The sequence below is a fragment of the Lissotriton helveticus genome, assembly GCF_964261635.1.
Source record: "Lissotriton helveticus chromosome 1_1 unlocalized genomic scaffold, aLisHel1.1 SUPER_1_unloc_22, whole genome shotgun sequence".
Lineage (NCBI taxonomy): Eukaryota > Metazoa > Chordata > Amphibia > Caudata > Salamandridae > Lissotriton > Lissotriton helveticus.
This window is the reverse complement of record NW_027611662.1, coordinates 1,497,077-1,524,263: the sequence shown is the minus strand read 5'-3', so window position 1 is coordinate 1,524,263 and position 27,187 is coordinate 1,497,077. Positions and strand designations below refer to the sequence as shown.

Here is a 27,187-nt window from a genome sequence, read left to right as displayed (position 1 = left end):
CTGTGCACTGTGGTGCATCTGTGCACTGTGGTGCATCTTGCTGCCCTGTTAGGGATCTGTGCACTGTGGTGCATCTTACTGCACTGCGAGGGATCTGTGCACTGTGGTGCATCTTACTGCACTGCGAGGGATCTGTGCACTGTGGTGCATCTTGCTGCACTGTGAGGGATCTCTGCACTGTGGTGCATCTTGCTGCACTGTGAGGAATCTGTGCACTGTGGTGCATATTGCACTGTGAGGGATCTGTGCACGGTGGTGCATCTTGCTGAACTGTGAGGGATCTGTGCACTGTGGTGCATCTTCCTGCACTGTGAGGGATCTGTGCACTGTGGTGCATCTTGCTGCACTGTGGGGATCTGTGCACTGTGGTGCATCTTGCTGCACTGCGAGGGATCTGTGCACTGTGGTGCATCTTGTTGCACTGTGAGGGGTCTGTGCACTGTGTTCCATCTTACTGCACTGTGAGGGATCTGTGCACTGTGGTGCATCTTGCTGCACTGTGAGGGATCTGTGCACTGTGGTGCATCTTGCTGCACTGTGAGGCATCTTGCTGCACTGTGAGGGATCTGTGCACTGTGGTGCATCTTGCTGCACTGTGAGGGATCTGTGCACTGTGGTGCATCTTGCTGCACTGTGAGGGATCTGTGCCCTGTGGTGCATCTTACTGCACTGTGAGGGATATGTGCACTGTGGTGCATCTTGATGCACTGTGAGGGATCTGTGCACTGTGGTGCATCTTACTGCACTGTGAGGGATCTGTGCACTGTGGTGCATCTTGCTGCTCTGTGAGGGATCTGCGCACTGTGGTGCATCTTACTGCACTGTGAGGGATCTGTGCACTGTGGTGCATTGTTAGACGGGGACCCTGAGGGTCGGCCGGGTACTGAGGGAGAGATCCCCGAGGGGGACCGTCTCCGGCGATCGTACAGACAAGTTACCTCCCTCCCCACAAACAGGCACCACACCAAGTCGAGTTCAATACTTTATATAAGGTTCGTAAGGCAGGGATATCAGCGATACAGGATATCTCGGACCCGGGGGTCCTCTCACTTCTAGTCTTTGTAGGGAAAGGGGGTAGCGGGACAGTCTTGGTACCGGATCGGTACAGGTAGTGGTCAGAGGCGAGCTCACAATCCTCGAGCTGGAGTGTCTGTGGATCGGGCCGCGGCAGCGCCAGCAGGCCAAGATGATAGTCTCACAAGGCAGAGGGCCGCGGCAGCACCAGCAGGCCAAGTCGATGGTTTCACGAGGCAGAGGGCCGCGGCAGCGCCAGCAGGCCAAGACGATGGTTCCACGAGGCAGAGGGCCGCGGCAGCGCCAGCAGGCCAAGACGATGGTTTCACGAGGCAGAGGGCCGCGGCAGCGCCAGCAGGCCAAGATGATGGTTTCACGAGGCAGAGGGCCGCGGCAGCGCCAGCAGGCCAGTCACAGATGAGTTCTTCTCGGGTCTCTCCACTCCAGGATACAACTGGCTTCCTGGTCTGGCCCTGCCCCAGTTATAGGTCTGGTCCCCTTTGATGTCCGGACCCTCGCGCCTGGGGGGCCGGGAGGTCCGGGATGAGGGAGTCCAGACACCCAGCAGGGGGCGGAGCCAGCGCCCAGGCGGCCGGGGGCGATCGACACCTGGCGGAGGAGAGCCGTTGACGATTCCTTTCTCCCATTGACTCGCCAAGTGGTCACTCTGCCTCCTGGGAGGAGGTTGGTGCCTCGATGTCGGGCCCGGCCGGGCCCAGGGTGAGGGTCGAGTTGAGGCCACGCGGCCTCGTGCTGCAGTGCCCCAAGATGGCGGCTGGGCCGAGGCCGTGGTGTGGATGGTGACCCGGGCCAGCTGGGTCCGGAGCTGGTGTCTTGTGGGCGAGGGATTGCAGTGTACTTCGGGTGGTCGTCGGGGACTCTGGCTGGGGATGCAGGGGGAGCCAGGGTCCAGGTCCCATTGCGGGGAGGGGGGCAGCCCGACCATGCGGCCTGTCCAACATGCGTCCCCCCCAGCTGAAGGCGGGGAGAGTCAGCCATCTTCCTGGGGACTCTCCTCGCTGAGGCGGAAAAAGCGTGACAGGCCGTCGGCGTTGGCGTGGTCCTGGCCTGGACGATGTTCTACCGTGAAGTCCATCCCCTGCAGGGAGATGGACCAGCGCAACAGCTTCGGGTTCTCCCCCCGCATTTGCATCAGCCATTGCAGGGGTCGGTGGTCTGTTTGCACCCGGAAGTGGGTGCCGAAGAGGTAGGGCCGGAGCTTCTTGAGTGCCCAGACTACGGCGAAGGCCTCCCTCTCAATGGTGCTCCAGCGCTGTTCTCGGGGCAGCAGGCGTCTGCTGATGTAGGCCACTGGTTGGTCGACCCCTTCGGCGTTGAGTTGGGAGAGGACGGCCCCCACACCATGATCGGAGGCGTCCGTCTGCACAATGAATTCCCGGCTGTAGTCGGGAGCCTGGAGCACGGGGGCCGTGCACATGGCGGCCTTCAGTCTCTCGAAGGCCGATTGGCAGTCCGGGGTCCAGTTGACGGTTTTGGGGCCCTTCTTGGAGGTGAGCTCTGTGAGGGGCCCCATGATGCTGCCATAGTCCTTCACGAACCGCCGGTAGTATCCGGTGAGCCCCAGGAAGGCCCGGACCTCCGTTTGGGTCGTAGGGGGTCGCCAGGCCTGGATGGCAGCAATCTTGAGTTGGAGAGGGGCCACCAGCCCGCTTCCCACTTGGTGTCCCAGGTAGGTCACGGACCCTTGGCCAACCTGGCACTTGCTGGCCTTGATGGTGAGCCCGGCTTGCTGGAGGGCGTGTAGAACCTCCCGCAGGTGGCGGAGGTGGTCGGTCCACTGGTGGCTGTACACAGCAATGTCGTCCAGGTAGGCGGCGCTGAAGTCTTCCAAGCCCGCCAGTACCTGGTTTACCAGCCGTTGGAACGTTGCCGGGGCGTTTTTCATGCCGAAGGGCATTACTTTAAAGTGGTAGTGCCCGTCCGGGGTAGAGAAGGCGGAACGTTCTTGGGCCCTAGGGGTGAGGGCGATCTGCCAGTAGCCCGCTGTTAGGTCGAAGATGCTCAGGTAGCGGGCGGCCCCCATCCGGTCAATTAGCTCATCTGCCCGGGGGATGGGATGAGCGTCGGTCCTGGTAACTGCATTCAGCCCCCGATAGTCCACGCAGAACCGGAGCTCAGGGGCAACGCCCGGGGCGGCTGCTTTGGGAACCAGGACGACTGGGCTCGCCCAGGGGCTGTCTGAGGGTTCGATCACTCCCAGGGTCAGCATTTTGGACACCTCGGTCTGGATGCAGTTGCGCACCCGATCGGGTACGCGGTACGCCCGGTGTCGAATAGGAGGGCTGTTCCCGGTGTCCACATCGTGAAGGCACCAGGGGGTGACTCCGGGGGTGAGGGAGAACAGGGAGGCGAACCGCCTCAGGAGCGTTTGGCAGTCTTGGCGTTGCTCCGGGGACAGGGCCTCGGAGAGCTGGACCCCTTCCACTGAGCCATCCCGTTCGAGGACCCTCAGTAAGTCCGGAAGGGGTTCGGAGTCTTCTTCTGTCCCATTATCGGTAGCCATCAGGAGGCTGAGTTCGGATCGCACAAAATGGGGTTTGAGCCTATTGGCATGGAGGACCCGTAGGGGGTTCCGGGCGGTCTCCATGTCGATTAAATAGGTGACGGGCCCCTTGCGTTCGATCACCTTGAAGGGCCCGGACCATCTGTCTTGGAGTGCACAGGGTTCAACCGGGGACATCACCCAGACCTGTTGTCCTGGTTCGAACTCAATGGAGGACGTGTGCTGATCGTACCACCTCTTCATGTCCTCCTGACTGGCCTCGAGATTGGCTTTGGCGGTGTCTCGGAACCGCCGGGTCTGGTTGCGGAGAGCCAGGAGGTACCGGTAGATGTCCGGGGGAGTTTTCTGGGGGGGCTGCTCCCAACCTTCCTTGACTAGGCTGAGGGGGCCCCGGACGGGGTGCCCGTACAGGAGTTCAAATGGGCTGAAACCGAGGGATTTCTGCGGGACCTCCCGATAGGCAAACAGGAGGCATGGAAGTAGCACGTCCCACTGGCGTCGAAGGGGTTCTTCTAGGCCCATAATCATTCCTTTGAGGGTGCGGTTGAACCTCTCAACCAGTCCGTTTCCTTGCGGGTGATAGGGGGTCGTGAATTTGTAGGTGACCCCGCATTGTTGCCAGAGAGACTTCATATATTTGGAGATAAAGTTCGTGCCCCTGTCACTGACGACCTCTCGGGGGAACCCCACCCGGGAGAAGATCCCCATCAGAGCTCGGCCCACCACGGGGGCCGTCACAGTCCGAAGAGGGATGGCCTCGGGATAGCGGGTGGCGTGGTCTACTAGGACCAGGATGAACCGGTGTCCTTGGGCTGTTCGAGGGTCGAGGGGCCCCACAATGTCTATTCCCACTCGTTCAAACGGGGTGGTGACGACCGGAAAGGGTTGTAAAGGTGCTTTGATTTTTCGGCCACTTTTTCCGCTGGCCTGGCAGGTGGGGCAGGCCTTGCAGTGGTTGGTGACATCCTTTCGCATTTGGGGCCAGAAAAAATGGGTCACCAGGCGGTCGTAGGTTTTATCCTGTCCCAGGTGTCCGGCAAGGGGGACATCGTGGGCTAAGTTCAGGAGGAAGTCTCGGAAGGGAAGGGGCACCACCAGCACCCGACTGGCTCCTAGTTCTGCAATTTTCTGCTCGCTGTAGAGCAGGTCTTGGTCCCAGTAGATCCAGTGGGCCCCCGAGGTATCCCCTGTGCTCTGGGCCAGGGCTTGCTGCCGGAGTCCTTCGAGAGAGGGACATGTTTTCTGTTCGGCCCGGAATTGTTCCTGAGTGGGGCCTCCCTCCTGACGCCATTGTGCCAGGTCAGGGACGTCCCGAAGCTGGTCGGATCCTTCTTCTGTTTGGGTCGAGGGACTGGCTTCTGGGGCGGCCTCCTCTGGGATGAGCGCGGGAGGAGGTTCTGGCCACTCGGGCTCTTCTAGACTGGGGACCGCGCGGGCGGTCATGGACCGGGTCGTGACGCAGACCCATTCGGGGAGGCCGAGCATCCCCAGGTGTTCCCTCCGTTCGACCGCTGCCCAGGGAGAGCTTTCGAGGTCGTTTCCTAGGAGGCAATCCACGGGGGCATCATCGCGGACAGTCACCTTTAACATCCCCGTTACTCCTCCCCACTCGAAGGGGACGCAGGCCATGTGGCACAGGCTTTCGGAATTGTCTGCTGAGCGGACAGGGCAGAGAATGTTCGGCAGGATCTGGTCTGGAGTGACGAGATGGCGTCGGACCGCCGTTACACTGGCCCCGGTGTCGCGGAGGGCTCCCGCCCGGCGGCCATTAATGTTGACCCATTGACTGTACTTCTGCGTGTTGGCGGGAAGGGGGGCCCGCGGAATCATCTCTCTCTCCCCTAAGCAGGCCAGTGCCATGGCGGCGGGAGCCCATTCAGAGGGGTCGGTCTCGTACTCTTCTTGGTCTTCCGGGACTAGTTCTTCCCCTAGGGCGGCCGCTGCGACCTGGCGGGGGGTAGTGTTTGGATTCTTTGGGCAGTTGGGATCACTGGCGTAGTGGCCGGGTCGCAGGCATCTGTGGCACATAACGTGGGCCCGAAAACCGGCCCGGATGGCAGGGCTTCCTCGGCCGACCGGGGTCGAGGGGCTCCTGGGGGGTGACGAGGGGCCGGGGTCTCTCTCCCGACTCTGGCCTCCTCCTCCTCCTCGGGGGCGATGGGGCCCTGGGTACGTTCTGGATGATTCGCTGGGTCCGTTCCGGCCAACTCGGGTGCTTTCCCACCGGTCGGCTTCGGCGGCGAGTTGTCGAGGTTCGGTTAGCTTGCTGTCCAAGAGGTGTTGGCGGAGCTCCACGAAGCAGTTGTTCGACAGGTGCTCCCATACGATAAGGTCAAAGAGTTGTTCGTAGGTGGTTACTTTGTTGCCCTTGATCCACCCCTCGAAGGCTCGGCTAAAGAAGTTCACGTACTCCACCCAGGTTGTACCCGGAATCCGTTTGCAGTCGCGGAACCGTTGGCGGTACATCTCAGGTGTGAGCCCGTATCGAGTGAGGAGGGCGGCCTTCATGTGGTCGTAGGATGTCATCAGCTGGTCCGGGAGTTGCAGCAGGGCGTCCCGCCCTTCGTTGACAAACCTCCCCCATAATCCGGCTCCCCAGTCGCTTCGGGGAATCCGGTGGGAGGTCATTGCCACCTCATAGGCTTTAAACCACTGCTGTATATCATCGTTCTTGTGGTATTCCCGGATGACATCTTTGGGGATGTGAACCTTGGGCTCGGTAGAGGCAGGCAGGGTCGGTCGTTCGGGGAGCCCGAGGTCTTTATTCTGTTTCTGGATCTCCAGTTCTTTGAGATTGCGCTCATGTTCGTACGCTAGTTTCTTTTCCTCTAGCTCTCTCTGTTTTTGCTTCTCTTCTCGCTCCTCTCGGAGCCGTAAGTGTTCCAGAGTTATTTTTTGTTCCGCCAGCTTGAGTTCCCCATCCAAGCGAAGTCGGGCTAGTTCTAACTCGTGGAGTCTGCTTTTTTCTCTTTCTCGGATCTCTTCCAGGGAGAGACCCGCTCTTCTTTCTTCAGTTGGTGCGGGGCTCGTCTCGGTTGTTTGTGTTCGGGGTACGGCCGTACCCGTTTCCGCCCAAGCTTCTAGGGCTCGTTTGAAGTCTTCCTTCGTGCTCAGACCTGTGGTTGGGAGACCAAGTTCTATGCAATATTGCTTCAGTTCTCGGTGGTTGTAGTCTTCCAATTTTTCCATCTGGAATTTCTCCGTTGTTCCGCTCTCTGTTGTCATGGTGGTCGTGTGCCGTGGGTCGAGTGACTTTCTGTACGATTATGCGTAGGTTCGGATCCCGTCGCTGGCCACCAATGTTAGACGGGGACCCTGAGGGTCGGCCGGGTACTGAGGGAGAGATCCCCAAGGGGGACCGTCTCCGGCGATCGTACAGACAAGTTACCTCCCTCCCCACAAACAGGCACCACACCAAGTCGAGTTCAATACTTTATATAAGGTTCGTAAGGCAGGGATATCAGCGATACAGGATATCTCGGACCCGGGGGTCCTCTCACTTCTAGTCTTTGTAGGGAAAGGGGGTAGCGGGACAGTCTTGGTACCGGATCGGTACAGGTAGTGGTCAGAGGCGAGCTCACAATCCTCGAGCTGGAGTGTCTGTGGATCGGGCCGCGGCAGCGCCAGCAGGCCAAGATGATAGTCTCACAAGGCAGAGGGCCGCGGCAGCGCCAGCAGGCCAAGTCGATGGTTTCACGAGGCAGAGGGCCGCGGCAGCGCCAGCAGGCCAAGACGATGGTTCCACGAGGCAGAGGGCCGCGGCAGCGCCAGCAGGCCAAGACGATGGTTTCACGAGGCAGAGGGCCGCGGCAGCGCCAGCAGGCCAAGACGATGGTTTCACGAGGCAGAGGGCCGCGGCAGCGCCAGCAGGCCAAGATGATGGTTTCACGAGGCAGAGGGCCGCGGCAGCACCAGCAGGCCAGTCACAGATGAGTTCTTCTCGGGTCTCTCGACTCCAGGATACAACTGGCTTCCTGGTCTGGCCCTGCCCCAGTTATAGGTCTGGTCCCCTTTGATGTCCGGACCCTCGCGCCTGGGGGGCCGGGAGGTCCGGGATGAGGGAGTCCAGACACCCAGCAGGGGGCGGAGCCAGCGCCCAGGCGGCCGGGGGCGATCGACACCTGGCGGAGGAGAGCCGTTGACGATTCCTTTCTCCCATTGACTCGCCAAGTGGTCACTCTGCCTCCTGGGAGGAGGTTGGTGCCTCGATGTCGGGCCCGGCCGGGCCCAGGGTGAGGGTCGAGTTGAGGCCACGCGGCCTCGTGCTGCAGTGCCCCAAGATGGCGGCTGGGCCGAGGCCGTGGTGTGGATGGTGACCCGGGCCAGCTGGGTCCGGAGCTGGTGTCTTGTGGGCGAGGGATTGCAGTGTACTTCGGGTGGTCGTCGGGGACTCTGGCTGGGGATGCAGGGGGAGCCAGGGTCCAGGTCCCATTGCGGGGAGGGGGGCAGCCCGACCATGCGGCCTGTCCAACATGCATCTTGCTGCACTGTGAGGGATCTGTGCACTGTGGTGCATCTTGCTGCTCTGTGAGGGATCTGTGCACTGTGGTGCATCTTACTGCACTGTGAGGGATCTGTGCACTGTGGTGCATCTTGCACTGTGAGGGATCTGTGCACTGTGGTGCGTCTTGCTGCACTGTGAGGGATCTGTGCACTGTGGTGCATCTTGCTGCACTGTGAGGGATGTGTGCACTGTGGTGCGTCTTGCTGCACTGTGAGGGATCTGTGCACTGCGGTGCATCTTACTGCACTGTGAGGGATCTGTGCACTGTGGTGCATATTGCACTGTGAGGGATCTGTGCACTGTGGTGCGTCTTGCTGCACTGTGATGGATCTGTGCACTGTGGTGCATCTTGCTGCACTGTGAGGGATCTGTGCACTGTGGTGCATCGTGCTGCACTGTGAGGAATCTGTGCACTGTGGTGCATCTTGCTGCACTGTGAGGGATCTGTGCACTGTGGTGCATCTTGCACTGTGAGGGATCTGTGCACTGTGGTGCGTCTTGCTGCACTGTGAGGGATCTGTGCACTGTGGTGCATCTTGCTGCACTGTGAGGGATGTGTGCACTGTGGTGCGTCTTGCTGCACTGTGAGGGATCTGTGCACTGCGGTGCATCTTACTGCACTGTGAGGGATCTGTGCACTGTGGTGCATATTGCACTGTGAGGGATCTGTGCACTGTGGTGCGTCTTGCTGCACTGTGATGGATCTGTGCACTGTGGTGCATCTTGCTGCACTGTGAGGGATCTGTGCACTGTGGTGCATCGTGCTGCACTGTGAGGAATCTGTGCACTGTGGTGCATCTTGCTGCACTGTGAGGGATCTGTGCACTGCGGTGCATCTTGCTGCACTGTGAGTGATCTGTGCACTGTGATGCATCTTGCTGCCCTGTGAGGGATATGTGCACTGTGGTGCATCTTGCTGCATTGTGAGGTATATGTGCACTGTGGTGCATCTTGCTGCACTGTAAGGGATCTGTGCACTGTGGTGCATCTTGCTGCACTGTGAAGGATCTGTGCACTGTGGCGCATCGTGCTGCACTGTGAGGTATCTGTGCACTGTGGTGCATCTTGCTGCACTGTGAGGGATGTGTGCACTGTGGTGCGTCTTGCTGCACTGTGAGGGATCTGTGCACTGCGGTGCATCTTACTGCACTGTGAGGGATCTGTGCACTGTGGTGCATATTGCACTGTGAGGGATCTGTGCACTGTGGTGCGTCTTGCTGCACTGTGATGGATCTGTGCACTGTGGTGCATCTTGCTGCACTGTGAGGGATCTGTGCACTGTGGTGCATCGTGCTGCACTGTGAGGAATCTGTGCACTGTGGTGCATCTTGCTGCACTGTGAGGGATCTGTGCACTGTGGTGCATCTTGCACTGTGAGGGATCTGTGCACTGTGGTGCGTCTTGCTGCACTGTGAGGGATCTGTGCACTGTGGTGCATCTTGCTGCACTGTGAGGGATGTGTGCACTGTGGTGCGTCTTGCTGCACTGTGAGGGATCTGTGCACTGCGGTGCATCTTACTGCACTGTGAGGGATCTGTGCACTGTGGTGCATATTGCACTGTGAGGGATCTGTGCACTGTGGTGCGTCTTGCTGCACTGTGATGGATCTGTGCACTGTGGTGCATCTTGCTGCACTGTGAGGGATCTGTGCACTGTGGTGCATCGTGCTGCACTGTGAGGAATCTGTGCACTGTGGTGCATCTTGCTGCACTGTGAGGGATCTGTGCACTGCGGTGCATCTTGCTGCACTGTGAGTGATCTGTGCACTGTGATGCATCTTGCTGCCCTGTGAGGGATATGTGCACTGTGGTGCATCTTGCTGCATTGTGAGGTATATGTGCACTGTGGTGCATCTTGCTGCACTGTAAGGGATCTGTGCACTGTGGTGCATCTTGCTGCACTGTGAAGGATCTGTGCACTGTGGCGCATCGTGCTGCACTGTGAGGTATCTGTGCACTGTGGTGCATCTTGCTGCTCTGTGAGGGATCTGTGCACTGTGGTGGATCTTGCTGCACTGTGAGGTATCTGTGCACTGTGGTGCATCTTGCTGCACTGTGAGGGATCTGTGCACTGTGGTGTATCTTGCTGCTCTGTGAGGGATCTGTGCACTGTGGTGCATCTTGCTGCACTGTGAGGTATCTGTGCACTGTGGTGCATCTTGCTGCACTGTGAGGGATCTGTGCACTGTGGTGCATCTTGCTGCTCTGTGAGGGATCTGTGCACTGTGGTGCATCTTGCTGCACTGTGAGGGATCTGTGCACTGTGGTGCATCTTACTGCACTGTGAGGGATCTGTGCACTGTGGTGCATCTTGCTGCACTGTGAGGGATCTGTGCACTGTGGTGCATCTTGCTGCTGTGTGAGGGATCTGTGCACTGTGGTGCATCTTGCTGCACTGTGAGGGATGTGTGCACTGTGGTGCGTCTTGCTGCACTGTGAGGGATCTGTGCACTGCGGTGCATCTTACTGCACTGTGAGGGATCTGTGTACTGTGGTGCATATTGCACTGTGAGGGATCTGTGCACTGTGGTGCGTCTTGCTGCGCTGTGATGGATCTATGCACTGTGGTGCATCTTGCTGCACTGTGAGGGATCTGTGCACTGTGGTGCATCGTGCTGCACTGTGAGGAATCTGTGCACTGTGGTGCATCTTGCTGCACTGTAAGGGATCTGTGCACTGCAGTGCATCTTGCTGCACTGTGAGTGATCTGTGCACTGTGATGCATCTTGCTGCCCTGTGAGGGATCTGTGCACTGTGGTGCATCTTGCTGCATTGTGAGGTATCTGTGCACTGTGGTGCATCTTGCTGCACTGTGAGGGATCTGTGCACTGTGGTGCATCTTGCTGCACTGTGAAGGATCTGTGCACTGTGGCGCAGCGTGCTGCACTGTGAGGTATCTGTGCACTGTGGTGCATCTTGCTGCTCTGTGAGGGATCTGTGCACTGTGGTGGATCTTGCTGCACTGTGAGGTATCTGTGCACTGTGGTGCATCTTGCTGCACTGTGAGGGATCTGTGCACTGTGGTGTATCTTGCTGCTCTGTGAGGGATCTGTGCACTGTGGTGCATCTTGCTGCACTGTGAGGTATCTGTGCACTGTGGTGCATCTTGCTGCACTGTGAGGGATCTGTGCACTGTGGTGCATCTTGCTGCTCTGTGAGGGATCTGTGCACTGTGGTGCATCTTGCTGCACTGTGAGGGATCTGTGCACTGTGGTGCATCTTGCTGCACTGTGAGGGATCTGTGCACTGTGGTGTATCTTACTGCACTGCGAGGGATCTGTGCACTGTGTTCCATCTTACTGCACTGTGAGGGATCTGTGCACTGTGGTGCATCTTGCTGCACTGTGAGGGATCTGTGCACTGTGGTGCATCTTGCTGCACTGTGAGGGATCTGTGCACTGTGGTGCATCTTGCACTGTGAGGGATCTGTGCACTGTGTTGCATCTTACTGCACTGTGAGGGATCTGTGCACTGTGGTGCATCTTGCTGCTCTGTGAGGGATCTGTGCACTGTGGTGCATCTTGCCGCACTGTGAGGGATCTGTGCACTGTGGTGTATCTTACTGCACTGCGAGGGATCTGTGTACTGTGTTCCATCTTACTGCACTGTGAGGGATCTGTGCACTGTGTTGCATCTTACTGCACTGTGAGGGATCTGTGCACTGTGGTGCATCTTGCTGCACTGTGAGGGATCTGTGCACTGTGGTGCATCTTGCTGCACTGCGAGGGATCTTTGCACTGCGGTGCATCTTGCTTCACTGTGAGGAATCTGTGGACTGTTCACTCATTGTCATGACACCATCCACTGAGGGAGAAATCTGTGACAGTCAAATCTGATTGTTCTGTCTTATGACGTTATTGAGACTGTAATCTACTTGTTTGTTTATTTTATAAGTGAACCTTTGAAGGGAGTGAGCGGGTAAACAAAGCAAACAAATGTAAAACTTAATTTGGTGCAGAGTCGGAAAGTTGTTTGAATACACACATTCCTACCAAATATAAAAAATTACCCACAGAAACAGGAAAAATTGAAAATATTGTCCAGTTTAATTCTAGCAGTTTCTTACATATAATTAATGAAATTCAGGCTATTTCCAATTCACTCCTAAAGACTGGAGGCGGCGGTTCCGTCAGCGGCCACCAGAGGGCGCTCCTCGCCTGCTGATGAAACCCACTGAGCTGCACATTAAATGAAAGGGATAAGGGTTTCCTCTTCCGGGTCAGCGGCGGCAGAGACAGCACGAGCAGCTGCGGTGACATCACTTCCGGCCTCTCCTGGTGTTTGCAGCCTGCAGCAGAGGAGGAAGGAACGATTGTCTGTCTGTGCAGTTACCTCCATCTGCAGACCCCTCTCAGACCCCAGATCTGCACCTCCCACCCCCAGACCCCAGGGGGAGGAGAGAGCCTGGACATGTCTGCACAGGTCTCTGCTCAGGTAGGAGATTGTCAGCACCTTCTGCTGTGTTTGTAGAAATAGACTGAATAATCCTGGAGGGAATCTCTGCAGGAGCCGGGCTGAGCTGGGCTCTTCTATCCGGGGGCCCCTGGGGCTGAGCTGGGCTCTTCTATCCGGGGGCCCTTTGGGGCTGACCTGGGCTCTTCTATCTGGCGCCCCTGGGGCTGAGCTGGGCCCTTCTATCCGGGGGCCCCTGGGGCTGAGCTGGGCTCTTCTATTTGGGGGCTCGGGGGCTGAGCTGGGCTCTTCTATCAGGGGACCCCGGGGCTGAGATGGGCTCTTCTATCCGGGGTCCCTTGGGTTGAGCTGGGCTCTTCTATCCGGGGGCCCCTGGGGCTGAGCTGGGCCCTTCTATCCAGGGGCCCCTGGAGCTGAGCTGGGCCCTTCTATCCGGGGGCCTCAGGGGCTGAGCAGGGCTTTTCTATCTGGGGCCCCTGGGGCTGAGCGGGGCTTTTTTATCCGGGGGCCATTGGAGCTGAGCTGGGCTCTTCTATCTGCGGGCCCCTGGGGCTGAGCTGGGCTCTTATATCTGGGGGCCCTGTTGCTGAGCTGGGCTCTTCTATCCTGGGGCCTCTGGGGCTGAGCTGGGCTCTTATTTCTGGGGCCCCTGGGACTGAGCTGGGCTTTTCTATCGGGGGCCCTGGGGCTGAGCTGGCCTCTTCTATCCGGGGGCCCTTGGGGCTGAACTGGACTCTTCTATCCTGTGGCCCCTGGGGCTGAGCTGGGTTTTTCAATCCGGGGCCCCTGGGGCTGAGCGGGGCTCTTTTATCTGGGGCCCCTGGGGCTGAGCTGGGCTTTTCAATCCGGGGGCCCTGGGCTGAGCTGGGCTCTTCTATCTGGGGGCCCTGAGGCTGAGCTGGGCTCTTCTATCCGGGGGGCCCTGGGGCTAAGCTGGGCTCTTCTATCAGGGGGTCCTGTGGCTGAGCTGGGGTCTTCTATCTGGGGGCCCCTGGGGCAGAGCTGGGCTCTTCTATCTGGGGGTCCCTTGGGTTGAGCTGGGCTCTTCTATCCGGGGGCCCCTGGGGCTGAGCTGGGCCCTTCTATCCAGGGGCCCCTGGAGCTGAGCTGGGCCCTTCTATCCGGGGGCCTCAGGGGCTGAGCAGGGCTTTTCTATCTGGGGCCCCTGGGGCTGAGCGGGGCTCTATTATCCGGGGGCCATTGGGGCTGAGCTGGGCTCTTCTATCCGCGGGCCCCTGGGGCTGAGCTGGGCTCTTATATCTGGGGGCCCTGTTGCTGAGCTGGGCTCTTCTATCCTGGGGCCTCTGGGGCTGAGCTGGGCTCTTATTTCTGGGGCCCCTGGGACTGAGCTGGGCTTTTCTATCGGGGGCCCTGGGGCTAAGCTGGACTCTTCTATCCGGGGGCCCTTGGGGCTGAACTGGACTCTTCTATCCTGTGGCCCCTGGTGCTGAGCTGGGTTTTTCAATCCGGGGCCCCTGGGGCTGAGCGGGGCTCTTTTATCCGGGGCCCCTGGGGCTGAGCTGGGCTTTTCAATCCGGGGGCCCTGGGCTGAGCTGAGCTCTTCTATCTGGGGGCCCTGAGGCTGAGCTGGGCTCTTCTATCCGGGGGGCCCTGGGGCTAAGCTGGGCTCTTCTATCAGGGGGTCCTGTGGCTGAGCTGGGGTCTTCTATCTGGGGGCCCCTGGGGCAGAGCTGGGCTCTTCTATCTGGGGGCCCCTGGGGATGAGCTGGGCTCTTCTATCCGGGGGCCCCTGGGGCTGAGATGGGCTCTTCTATCCGGAGCCCCTGGGGCTGATCTGGGCTCTTCTATCCAGGGCCCCTGGGGTTGAGCTGGGCTCTTCTATCCGGGGTCCCTGGGGTTGAGCTGGGCTCTTCTATTCAGGGGCCCCTGGGGCTGTGCTGGGCTCTTCTATCCGGGGGGCTCTGGGGTTGATCGGGGCTCTTTTATCTGGGGCCCCTTGGGCTGAGCTGGGCTCTTCTATCCGTGGGCCTCTGGGACTGAGCTGAGCTCTTCTATCTGGGGCCGCAGGGGCTGAGCTGGGCTCTTCTATCCGGGGGCCTATGCGGCTGAGCTGGGCTCTTCTATCCAGGGGCCCTGGGGCTGAGCTGAGATCTTCCATCCGGGGGCCCCTGGGGCTGAGCTGGGCCCTTCTATCCAGGGGCCCCTGGAGCTGAGCTGGGTCCTTCTATCCGGGGGCCTCAGGGGCTGAGCTGGGCTCTTCTATCCGGGGGCCTCTGCGGCTGAGCTGGGCTCTTCTATCCAGGGGCCCTGGGGCTGAGCTGAGATCTTCCATCCGGGGGCCCCTGGGGCTGAGCTGGGCTCTTCTATCGGGGGCTCCTGGGGCCGAACTGGGCTCTTCTATCCAGGGCCCCTGGGGCTGAGCTGGGCCCTTCTATCTGGGGCCCCTGGGACTGAGCTGGGCTCTTCTATCCGGGGGCCTCGGGGGCTGAGCTGGGCTCTTCTCTCCGGGGGCCCCTGGGGCTGAGCTGGGCTCTTCTATCGGGGGCTCCTGGGGCCGAACTGGGCTCTTCTATCCAGGGCCCCTGGGGCTGAGCTGGGCCCTTCTATCTGGGGCCCCTGGGGCTGAGCTGGTCTCTTCTATCCTGGGGCCCCTGGGGCTGAGCTGGGCTCTTTTATCCGGGGGCCTCGGGGGCTGAGCTGGGCTCTTCTATCCGGGGGCTTCGGGGGCTGAGCTGGGCTCTTCTATCCGGGGGCCCTGGGGGGCTTTCATTCCTGCCCTGGGGGTGTTTGTGGGCATCATTTTTTGTTGAAGAGGGGATCTGTGCACTGCATCATACTGCACTGTGAGGAAACTGTCACTGCACTGAATCTTACTGCACTATGAGGAATCTGTGCACGCTGCACTGCATCTGACGGCACTATGAGTAATCTCTGTACAACCTCCCTCTGCACAATGGAAATCACTGCATGCTGCACTGCATTTTACTGCATGAGGAATATGTGCTACTGCACTGCATCTTTACAACACTGTGAAGAATCTTTGCACTCTACACTGCACCTTAATGTAATGTGAGAAATCTATCCACGCAGCCCTGCATCATACAACACTGTGAGAAATCTCTGCACGCTGCACTGTATATACTGCACTATGAGCAGTCTGTACATGCTGCACTGCATCTTACTGCACTATGAATAATCTATGCACACTGCATTGTTTCTTACTGTACTGTGAGCATTATATGCGCACTGCACTGCATCTTACTACAGTGAGAAATATGTGCACACTGCATCTTACTACTATAAGAAATCTGTGCACACGTCACTGCATCTTACAGCATTACGAGAAGTCTGTGCCACTGCACTGTGAGACATCTGTGCACACTGCACTGCATTGTACTGCAATGAGTAATCTATGCACACTGCACTGCAGTTTAGTGTTCTATGAGAAATCTGTGCACACTGTGCTGCATCTTATTCCACTCTGAGAAGTCTGTTCACACTGCACTGTAACGTAGTACACTCTGAGAAACCTGTGAACGCTTCACCGCCTCTTACTGCACTATGAGGAATCTTTGGAGTACTGCAATGCTATTTACTGCACTGTGAGAAATCTGTGCACACTGCACTGCATCTGATTGCATTATGAGGAGTCTGTGCAGTGCACTGCATCTTATTGCACTATGACAAGTCTATGTCAGTGCACTGTACTGTATCTAACTGCACTGTGTGAAATCTATGCACACTGCACTGTATCTGACTGCATTATGAGGAGTCTGTGCAGTGCACTGCATCTTATTGCACTATGACCAGTCTATGTCAGTGCACTGCACTGTATCTAACTCCACTGTGTGAAATCTGTGCACACTGCACTGCACCTTGCTGCACTATAAGGAATCGGTGTCACTGCACTTCGTCTTACCCCACTACGAGACATCACTGAAGGGGGTGGACTGAGCTAGGTTCTTCTACCTGGGGACCTCTGGGAGGGTGAAGGGGCTTTCCTTCGGCCCTGGGGACTTTTGTGGTCCTTATGTGTGTTTAAGGGTGAATTTATGCACACTGCACTGCATCTTACTGCACTATGAGAAATCTGTCACACTGCACTGCATCTTACTGCACTATGAGAAATCTGTGCACACTGCACTGCATCTTACTGCACTATAAGAAACCTGTCACACTGCACTGTATCTTACTGCACTATGAGAAACCTGTCACACTGCACTACTTTTTACTGCACTATGAGAAATCTGTGCACACTGCCCTGCATCGTACTGCACTGTGTGGAATCAGTGCATGCTGCACGGCTATTTGCACTATGAGCGATCTGTGCATGCTGCCATGCATCGTACTGCACTGTGTGGAATCAGTGCATGCTGCACGGCTATTTGCACTATGAGTGATCTGTGCATGCGGCCATGCATCTTACTGCACTGTGTGGAATCAGTGCATGCTGCACAGCTATTTGCACTATGAGCGATCTGTGCATGCTGCCATGCATTGTACTGCACTATGAGTAGTCTGTGCCCCTGCACTGTGAGAAATCGGTGCACATTGCTCTGCTTTTTACTGCACTTTCAAGAGGATGTCTGTGAAAACGGCACTGCTTTTTGCTACTTTGTGAGAAATTTGTGCTCAGCTTACTAATAATCTCTGAGAACCGAGAACATCTGTATATTGCATTGCTTTTCCTTGCTCTATGAGGGCTGTTGACAGGCAAGTTAATATGCACACACTGCACTCCTTTTTATTACACTGTGAGGGGGATCAAAAATAAAAGAAGAAATCTGTGCAGACTCCTCTGCCTTTGACTATTCTGTACAGGGTGTTTAGAGCCCATCTGTGGTCTGCAAATAGAATTACTTTTTACTACAGTCCGAGGGGCGTTTAAAAAAGAGAAAATCTGAGCGCGCAGCACTGCTCTTTACTCTTCAGTGTGATAAATCTGTCCATACTGCACTTCCTTAACTACACTTAGGGGCACGCAGCGCAGCTCAGCAAGCCACCTAGCTGCACTGCGTGGTAGGGAAAGGGCAGGAATGCGCTGTATTTATCTGCGTGAGTGGATTTGTGAGTGGCTCGTTGGATAAGTCACTGATTGTGTGATTGCTGGTAAGGGTCTGTGAATGGGTATGTGAGGGGTTATGTGGGGTTGGGATTGGGTGTATGAGAGGTTCTATGGGGTAGGAGTGGGTGTGTGTCTGTCTGTATGTAAATGCGAGTGGTTGTATTGAGTGAGTGGGTGCATGAGTGGCTGTATGGGTGACTTAGAAATCTGACCTAATTCTAATGTCCATGTAACCTGTAGTTTTTTCAGTGAATATATATGTATATTCCACATGTATTCCGCTTTGCCTGTTACTCCTGAGAAAACAGCCACGCCAAAGCAGTAGTATTTTATCACTGTTTTTTATTTGGCAAATGAAAGTGGCGCGTTTTAATCTGACAAACTTTTTCACATAACTCGTTTTTCTCTATGTTCATTGCATTTATACAACGTGCAATAAAACGTTCAAGTAGACATAAACAAAATTCTTCACATTCTGTAATTCCTCCTCGACTCTTTGTCAACAAAAACTTTATCAAGGACGGACAAAAGTTGTTATTTAGTAAACTAAGCTTTACCAATAATATTTACTTTAGCCACCATATAATAGGTATAGTACAGTTTCTATGACAGTTCAGCTATGTTTTGCTTATTTCTGAATTATATTTTTATTTTGATAAATAATTTCTTGTTAGGGTCTAGTGCCCTAACTCAAAACTGACAAACAAATGCTGCTGTGCTTAAGGGTATAGTACCCAAATGAAACTAAATCGTACTTCCACCTCAGTTAATTACAAAAGGTGTTGCCACATGGGGGTCGCCTTCTATAGTCTCCTTAACGCTACCAACAGATGTGCATGGAAGCTTCCAAATATCTATAAGGGAGAAAAAGAATGATTTAGTATACCAGCGTAACGTAAGTACAACCTTAGTACAGCCTTCTTTGTGTTGCATCTTGGAAAACCATTATAAGAGGAGAAAATATTATCGATGATGAATGTGATATGTCTACAGAAAGAACTATATACATTTGTGACCATTAGAAATATCATCAAAAGAAAAGAAAAATGAGTTACACATAGGAGCTTCTAATTTACAAATGTGTGTAAAGCTCTTCGTCCTGGTTCATACCATGTGGAGCAAGACTTCCTGCTTCTAATATGTACCTAGATTTCATTCTGCGTAATGCAGTAGTTCTGTTGCCACCCCTAGCGTGTTTCACAACAGTATCAATGCCAAACAATCTGGCTTTGGTCCAGTCTCCATCACGGTGTTCCCTGAAGTGTTGTGCTGTAGCTCATGTCTGCATTTGTGATGGCATGCCAATGTTCGAGTATACGCTTTTGTATGGGAAAGGTAGTCAACCCTATATTTCATCTGTCACATGGGCAGATGATTAAATATACTACATATAGTCTGTTTCGCATGTGATTGGTTTAGTGATACAGTATTTCTTCCTAATCCTGTCTAGGGTAATCTCATAGACGTTAGTGCTGAATTTGCACGCCTTGCAGTGACTACATTTTCTGAAACCTCGACTCTGTTGCAACCAAGTTTGTCTTTTACTTGTGAGATGGCTGTGTACTAACATGTCTTTTATGGAGAGATTTCTCTTAAAAGTGATGTTGGGTGTTTTTGCCTCTCTTTGGACTCAAGGTGGTATCATGTGTTAGTATTGCCCATCTACTCTTTAAGATCTTGCTTAAGTTGTTTGTCTGACTTGTAAACTTGGTGATAAATCGTATCGGTTCTTTGTTAGGTTCCCTTGATATATGTGGTTTTCCTTGTAAAAGTTCATCTCTCGATTTTTTATCAGCCCTTATGCTAGCTTTTATAAGGGTTTTCATGGGATACTTTCTGGCACTAAAGCGATCTTGCATCTCCTGTTTGGTTCTCCTAAAGCCTTCTTTGGTGCTACTGTTTCTTTTGGCTCTGAGAAACTTGCTATAGGGGATACTCCAGCAGTAGCTTGGTGGATGATAGATCCGCAAGGAGGATCGAATTGCCAGCAGTGTTCTTCCTATAGAAATCAGTCTGGAGTGTGCCATTTTTGAGTGAAACTTTCATATATCAAGGAAATCCACTGTTTCCTGGCTGTAATTCGTGGTGAATCTCAGATTGATGTTGTTGTTATTGATGACAGATGAAAAGATTTTAAGGTCTTCCTCACTCCCCTCCCAAACGAGGAAGACATCATCAATATACCGGAGCCACACACTGATTTGACCAATGAATCTATTCTGATCTTGATTTCAGAGGACGTGCTACTCCCACCAGCCCACCAAAAGATTGGAATAGCTGGGGGCGAAGCAAGTCCCCATGGCTGTTCCTTGTATTTGCTTATACAATGTATTTTCAATGAGGAAATTGTTCTCCTTTAGACACGTTTCGATCATTTACATGATCATCTGTGTGTGTTGTAGAACCTTAGCATCTCTCATTCTGAGAAAGTATTTACAGGCATTCATTCCATCTTGATGCCTAATACTAGTGTACAGACTTTCCACGTCTAAACACTCTAGCCAACATTCCTTGTCCCAACACATTTTTGGATTTTTGGATGAAGTCTTGCGTATCTCTAATATAGTAATCCAAATTCTGTACATATGGTGCCAGAAAATGATCTACATAGATTGAGGTATTTTCAAAAATACTATTTTTTGAGGGAACAATGCGACGACCTGGTGGGTTTAGTGCATCCTTAAGTACCTTTGGTAAGAGGTAAAGTGTGGGGTTGGTAGGTGTTTCATTTTATAGGAACTGTAGCTCATCCCAACTGAGTAGTTGGTGTTCATGCCACTCCAGTAGTCTTTCTTTATAGTGTGTAATTACATTTTGTAAATATTCCCTGTCAGTTCTAACGTAACAGGTGCTATTCCTCAACTGTCTGAGTCCCTCTTTTATATAGTTCTCTACACATTATCACTATGTTGCCCCCCTCGTCGGAGGGTTTGATGACTATTGTCTGATCTTTCTGTAATTCAGTTAATGTGTTCCATTGTCTCTTGTTCAAGTTACTCTGTTTCAAGTGTTCTCTACTTAGTTTCAAAATGTCCTCTGCAACTGTGTCTGAGAATACGTCAATATTGTTTTTGGGTAGTTGGGGTATGGATCTAGATGGCATTCTAAAATTCGTCGCCTCAGTATCCCCTGTGTCGATACCAAGGATGTTGTTAATATAGTCAATATTAGTGGGATCTAGAGAGTCATTGGAATTACTAGATATGATTGTGGTCTCTTCCATTCCTTCTAAACTGTGTAGTGTTTGTAATACCTCAAGGTCTCTTATTGTAAGGGCAGTCTGAGGAAAATTGGTAGTTGTTGTCACATCAATTGTTTCCCTGTTTGGACGTAATGCATGTATTTTGTACAATTTCACCTTCCTAACAAACTTAAATAAATAAATCCTTAATTGTGCATAATTTACTTGTGATGTAGGACAAAAGGATAGTCCAAGTTTAAGAGTCTCAATGTCCTCATGTGAGGCTTGTGGTTTAGAGAGGTTTATTACCGTTACTTCCTTCGATTGTACTGCCATTACTTGTTCTTTCCTTGCTGGCCCCTTATTCCCATTCCGCTGTTTGTTTGTTTTCCTTCGTTGCCTTCTTCTCTGGCTTTCACTTTTGTGCCCCTTCCTCTGCCTCTTTGTTTTGCCTGAAATGAGTGTTCGCTTTCTTTTTGTAGCATCCGAAGTTCCTCGGAAAAAGAAATCTTTGGTGCCATCTTGTTTCTCAGTACGATCCGAGTTCAGAGCTCTGGTCCGTGCCTGATTCCGATACTCTCTGCTCCATTGCTCACAGTGTTCTATCTTTAGCAATTTGTTGGCGGGCTTTATCAAATTTTTTGGCAAAAGTCAGAATCCTTCCTGCTGCGTAATCCAGTTCATCCCGAAGGAACTTGCGTAGTTTGCGCTCTATTACATCCTTTTCATGGGTCTTGAGGCGTTTTTCAATTGGCTTAAGTATTTTCTTAACAGTTTACAGATCTATTTCTTTCTCAAATTCATCCATTATGCCCTTGATTTTATTTGTTAGTACCGTATGCTCTATTCATGCACTCTTGATCAGGATTCTGAGCATGGTATTCGAGCATGCATTAGTATTTTCTGTCCAATCCTTCAGTAGCTAGTTTCTCAGGCCTCTCGTTATCCTGTTTACATCCAGGTAATTTTGAAGCGATGTGGCTTCCCACCATCAATTGATTTCCTTTTTCCTCATTTTAGGTCGAGGACCGAAGGCTGGCTTGCCAGCCGGAAGTCGGAGATTTAATGATGTTCAGTAGGGCAGTTTAACCCACCTCTCTGCTCCGTCTCTCCTCCATTGGCAGGCTTCCTAAACGGAGGCCAGCCATTGGAGGAAAGAGGCGTCCCTCGAAAGAAGCTCCGTCTCTTTCGGATTCGGGGGTATGTTCGTGCTGTTCTTTCCACTTTTTAGCCACGCCCCCTTTTAGAACGCCGAACACGCCCCCAAATCCGAAAATGTTCGGAAGCTTGCGGCCGCCATTTTTTTTCGCAGTGAAGGTGAGCTGTTGCTTTCCTGCCTTCTTCTCCCTTCCTATCCTCTTCCTCTCTCTTCCGGCAGTAAAATGTGTTTCAGGGCAAATCGGGTGATGCTGTAAGCGGTGTACCGTACTGTGGCGAAGTAACATTCATTTTTCTGTAAATCGTGGTAGTTTTAGGGGTTAATGGCGGTGCAGTTACGCTCTTGTTTTAACAGCGCTCTGCCCTCGAGACCATTCCTTTTCGACAGCAAGGCAGTGCTCATATGACCCCCACTGATTTCATTACACATGGTACCTCTTTCCGTACGTGAGGCTACTCCGGCACTCTACCAAAGTGAGCCGTCCTTTTTCCCCCCAGAGGCTGTGCTCATCAGACCCCCACCGATTTCTTCACACATGGCACCTCTTTCTTTGTGTGAGGCTACTTGTGGACATCACGCCCCCTCCTCCACCCCTGTATGAACTTGCCTGAGTCCGCCAAACTATGGGCTGCCTACAACGAAATAATTAAATGTGTGTTCAGTTTTTGATCGTTTATGCTGTACATAAAAGCTTCTGGAATGGAATCTGGAATCACACTGTGCGCCTCCCTGCACACGTGGAGTTGGGAGCTTTGGTGCAGGCTACTCAATCAGGAAAGCGCGCTCCTACGTTTATTCTACCATTTTTAGTGGCTTGCCTCGTTTAAAAAAATCTTGGGGGCTGTGTGTCCCTGATGTATTGTTCTTTTGGCAGTTTAATACACCGCGAACTTGATCTGACAGTATTGGACAGCTTTACATGATGCACCAGTTGCATTACAAGGCCAGGTTGTGTTTTTTTAAGGCACAGGGATATTATGAGTTTTGCCAGACTCAGGGCGTGTAAGGGACACAGCTTACTTTATTGGACACATGTAATATTATCGAACATGTCAACTTTATGAAATCAGGAGCCATCGCGGAGTTTGTGGATATATGTGGTTGCTGCGTGTGGTGTACCGGATATACTTCCGTTGGGTCTTGCCCCTTACTACAAGCATTTTTGTGGTTTGGAATAGCTCTGTCCACACTTTGTACTCTGGTTGAGTAGTGATGGAGCGGCCTCTGAAAGGGGTTGCGATCATGGGCATCGTATCTGCATGACTAACAATGGTTTAGATTGACATCTACTGAATACACTCTTGTCAACATACATTCCTCGAGCTCCTAGTGGACATCAGATGGAAGATCCTACGGTGAAGAAGCATGGCTTCTGTTTGACCCCCACCCAGTGTGTCAGGTGAGCTACGGAGGCAGGCGCCATCTGGAGCCACAGCAGCATGCCTGGTGCCTGCTGCATGCAGGGCCGGAGTGGCTCGCCCCTCCCCCTCGTATGAAAGTGTGAACCGAACTAGCACATCCCCAGTGCACTTCACAGAAATAATGTTCACTCCACCCTAATACCCGGTCACTCTGTGACTTTTAGGTGCCAGTGACGTCAGATGACATAAAGCAATGTAATGTAGCAGCACAAAGCAAGTGTCAGCTATCAACAGTGCTTGCCCATGATCAATGGTTTCGGATTTAGATTTTTGCTGCGAAATGCCACTTGTCACATCAGTTTTTTTTTTAAGTGGATGGCTCTCGATTTATTTCAGCTTTTAGGCTACGTTTTCCTGAAAAAAATAAGTTTTCATATACATATGGTTTACACATCTGAAAGACAATCCCACAAGTCGCCCTGGTCCCAGATTTTAATTTGTCATTCGAAGCATGGCCATAGCTTGGTTTATTTTTAGTACTTTAGTGGCAGTGCTCACTGCAGGACAACTTTCAGTTCTTATATTTTCTGCTTCTATTGTCCGGGATTTTCACTCAGTGGTACTTTGGCGGCAACGTCACACTCCGCAGGACTTAAATTAATACCTCTGCCATTGTTAAGTGAGTTTAATGAGGCGCAAATCTCATCAAAACTGCTATATTTTGATATAATTTAATTACATAAAATAAGCAAGAAGTTAGTTTTTAAAGTGCAATTTACTTTTAAAAAAACTACAGGGTTCAGGTTGGGAATACCTTGCTAAACAATATCACATGATTTCATAATAGTGTCATTTATGTGGCCCTGCCCTTGTCAGAACAGTGGCAGTAGGTTGTAGGATTTTTCAAAAATGCACGAATCAACACACTGAGGTAAAGAAACCTATTTTATAGCTGATGTACCATGATTATATTTTTATTTGTATGAAGACTTTGTGCTTTTTAGTAAGTGTGTGTGTGGTGCTCTGTGTGTGGGGGGGCTCTGTGTGGGTGTGGATGTGTGTGTGTGTGGGGCTCTGTGTGGGTGGCTCTGTGTGTGTCTTTGTGTGTGTGTCTCTGTGTGGGTGTAAATGCAATAGGTCATGCATTTGCGAGCGATTAACCTATTGGCATTGTAAATGACAATGCCATTTATTTAACGATTAAGCTATTGGCAATGTAAATGACAATGCCATTTATTTAAGATTATATAAAAAAAAAATGTCATAAGCAATGCCAATAGCTCTACCTTTAATAATGCCGAGACCATTGCATTGTAAATGCTTGTTTTCTAGTGTTATTCCTCGTTGTTTCAAAGTGCCAGTTGTGCCATCGGCATCGCTTACATCGGCAGCGCCCTCAACTCTCACAGCTTACTTTGATTTAAAGATTCTAAGAGCCAATGCCTCGCACTCCTTTAAAATTTCATTCGCCATGTGTATTCCGTATACTGCGTGGAGTAGTTGTAAATACCTAATGCACCACAGTCACTGCAGGTTAGAGCCCTTCTACGTGTCGCCGGTTCCCCGTGCGTGAAAAAATGAGCGCAATGTATGTATATATATATATATATATGAAATACTAGCTGTCACCAGTAGGTAGTTATAGTTAGGACCTAGCTTCCGTAGGAAAAGTTTTTTTTGTTTTGCTAACAACTTTGGCTCCATTTGATGAGTCTAAACAAGTTTTTAAGCTAGTTTACCATTCAATTCAGCTGCTGTCTGGAAAGCTTAGGGGTCATTCGTCAGTAGAGGCCGAGAAAAAGGGTGGTCCAAAATGCCTTTTTCCCATGCAATTTCCCATAGGGATTTAAGACATGACTACAGGCCGGACCACTGAACGGAAATACACTAAATTTGGCAGCAAGCTAGAGCTTGGTCCAGAAAGATCTCTTTTCGTAATTTGGTGTAAATCCATTGATTAGTTTTTAAGTAATTAAAAAGAAAAAGATTTAGCAGCATGACCGTCTTGCGGCAGCACCTTGCAGCGCTCTCTTCCATGGTCAGCGGACAGCCACGCTTCAGCCCCGCTTCAGCCCCTGGGCCCCCTCTACATGCTGAGCGGCATGGGAGCCCCAGGTAATTGTTGCACTTTGCATCCGGGTCTGCATGTGCCTATGGCTGAGCACGGATAGGGCACTGGGGCTGGCACTCTCAATGACCGTGTGCTTATTGGGAAGTACTTGTTTATGGTGCATGTGAACAGAGGTGAAAGGGGCTTGCTGCTGTTAGGGCTTGCAGTGGACTCTCTGCTCTGTTAGATCTGCTGTCTGAGTGCAAAGTAAATCCCTGCATGGACAGGGTCAGCGAACTGACAGGAGAGCAGTGTATGCTTTCTAGCAACCAAACTGATAACGTGGGCCACACAGCGGTGCATGCACATCCCACAAACACAGACGTTAGCATCCCACACCTAATCTTTGTGCTGACACACACAGGAACAAAATAAAGTACTGAGCAGTGCATGTTTCCTAGGCATCTAGGATCTGGGTAGTCACATATGGTTGGCTGTGACACTTCTGCTATAACCAGCAGTAGCTACTTAATCATGCTTGCATTACTAAACTGTGTATTCTCTCAATATTTGTTTGATTATTTGTTATAAAAGTCAAGCTCCTTTCATTTACTGTACCCTTGTGCACACTCTGCAGTACCTTGCATGCTCACTGTACTTTGCTGTAGTACACACTGCTGAGCAATACATGGTTTCTTGAGTGCAATTTAGCACCGTGGCGAGCCATGCATCCCTATAAACCACTATTGCTTCCAGTCAGAGGCTCACGGCTGACCTTGCATAATTCTACGCACTGTAATGGGGCAATCACTGCTGAGCCAAACATGCTTTGTATACTGGGTAGTTGTGCACACTGCTGAACCACGCGTGCTTCATCTTCATTTCAGTTGTGCCCACACTGATGAACCACAAATAATTTCTATACCGTACAATTGCACACGTGCACACGACCTCTGCTGCGCCTTTTGTGCTTCATACACTGGTGAGTTCAATCAATCAATCAATCAATCAGAGTACTTGTAATGCACGCTACTTACCTGTGAGGGTCTCAAGGTGCTGAGGGGAGGGGGGTGGGGAGCCGCTACTGCTCGCAGAGCCAGGTCTTGAGGAGTCTTCTGAAGGCGAGTGGGTCTTTGGTCTGCCGTAGGTGGGTAGGGAGGGTGTTCCAGGTCTTGGTGGCGAGGTAGGAGAAGGATCTGCCGCCGGAGGTGGTTCGTTGGATGCGGGGGACAGCGGCGAGGGCGAGGCTGGCGGAGTGAAGCTCGGGGTGGGGGTGTAGAAACTGAGTTTGCTTTTCAGGTAGGCTGGTCCGGCATTGTGGAGTGCTTTGTGTGTGTGGGTGAGGAGCTTGAAGGTGATCCTCTTGTTGATGGGGAGCCAGTGTAGGGCTCCCAGGTAGGGGGTGATGTGGCTGTGGCTGTGGCGGGGGACGTTGATGATCAGTCTGGCTGAGGCGTTTTGGATGCGTCTGCACCTTTCTTAACTAGGCATGCTGAAGAAATTACATCTTCATTCTCAGGGAATACTTACTAATAAAAAAAGAACTTGGCACAGAAGCTGAAAATATGAAAAGACATCTTTATTAAATTTAATAAGTGAGGCCACGTCACACAGAAGCCGTAGCAACTGAATGAGGTAGTCTGAAGAGTACAACAAACAGAGGCCTTTTATATGCTTAGGGTTACAAACTTCAGCATACAAGTAAGGGGCAGTCCTAGCTTTTGCAAGCATGCAAAATGCCTAACATTCCTTCTTACACAAGCCGGACAAACCCATAATAAAAGGACCACAACCCATATCATAAACAGACCATAAAAGAAGGAACAGAAACAGATAGAAGTAGGATAAGGCATGTTTGTGTGCAGTAAAACTTTATGATGTCCTGTGCTCTGATCCTTAATCTTGATCAGCTAAAGGGCAGGAACTGGTTTAACAAGGTCAGCTTCAGGCAACAGG

The 27,187-nt window shown here is 52.5% G+C and overlaps 1 protein-coding gene across 1 annotated transcript in view; it reads left to right on the top strand.

Moving 5' to 3' along the window:
• The first annotated feature begins 12,343 nt into the window (after window positions 1-12,343).
• The window catches only part of LOC144805750 (uncharacterized), a 69,093-nt gene continuing 54,249 nt past the window's right edge, over window positions 12,344-27,187 (top strand). Inside the window, exon 1 of the mRNA XM_078672231.1 lies at window positions 12,344-12,475. The gene's annotated coding sequence lies outside the window, so the exon portion shown is untranslated. The remainder of the gene's footprint in view (window positions 12,476-27,187) is intronic.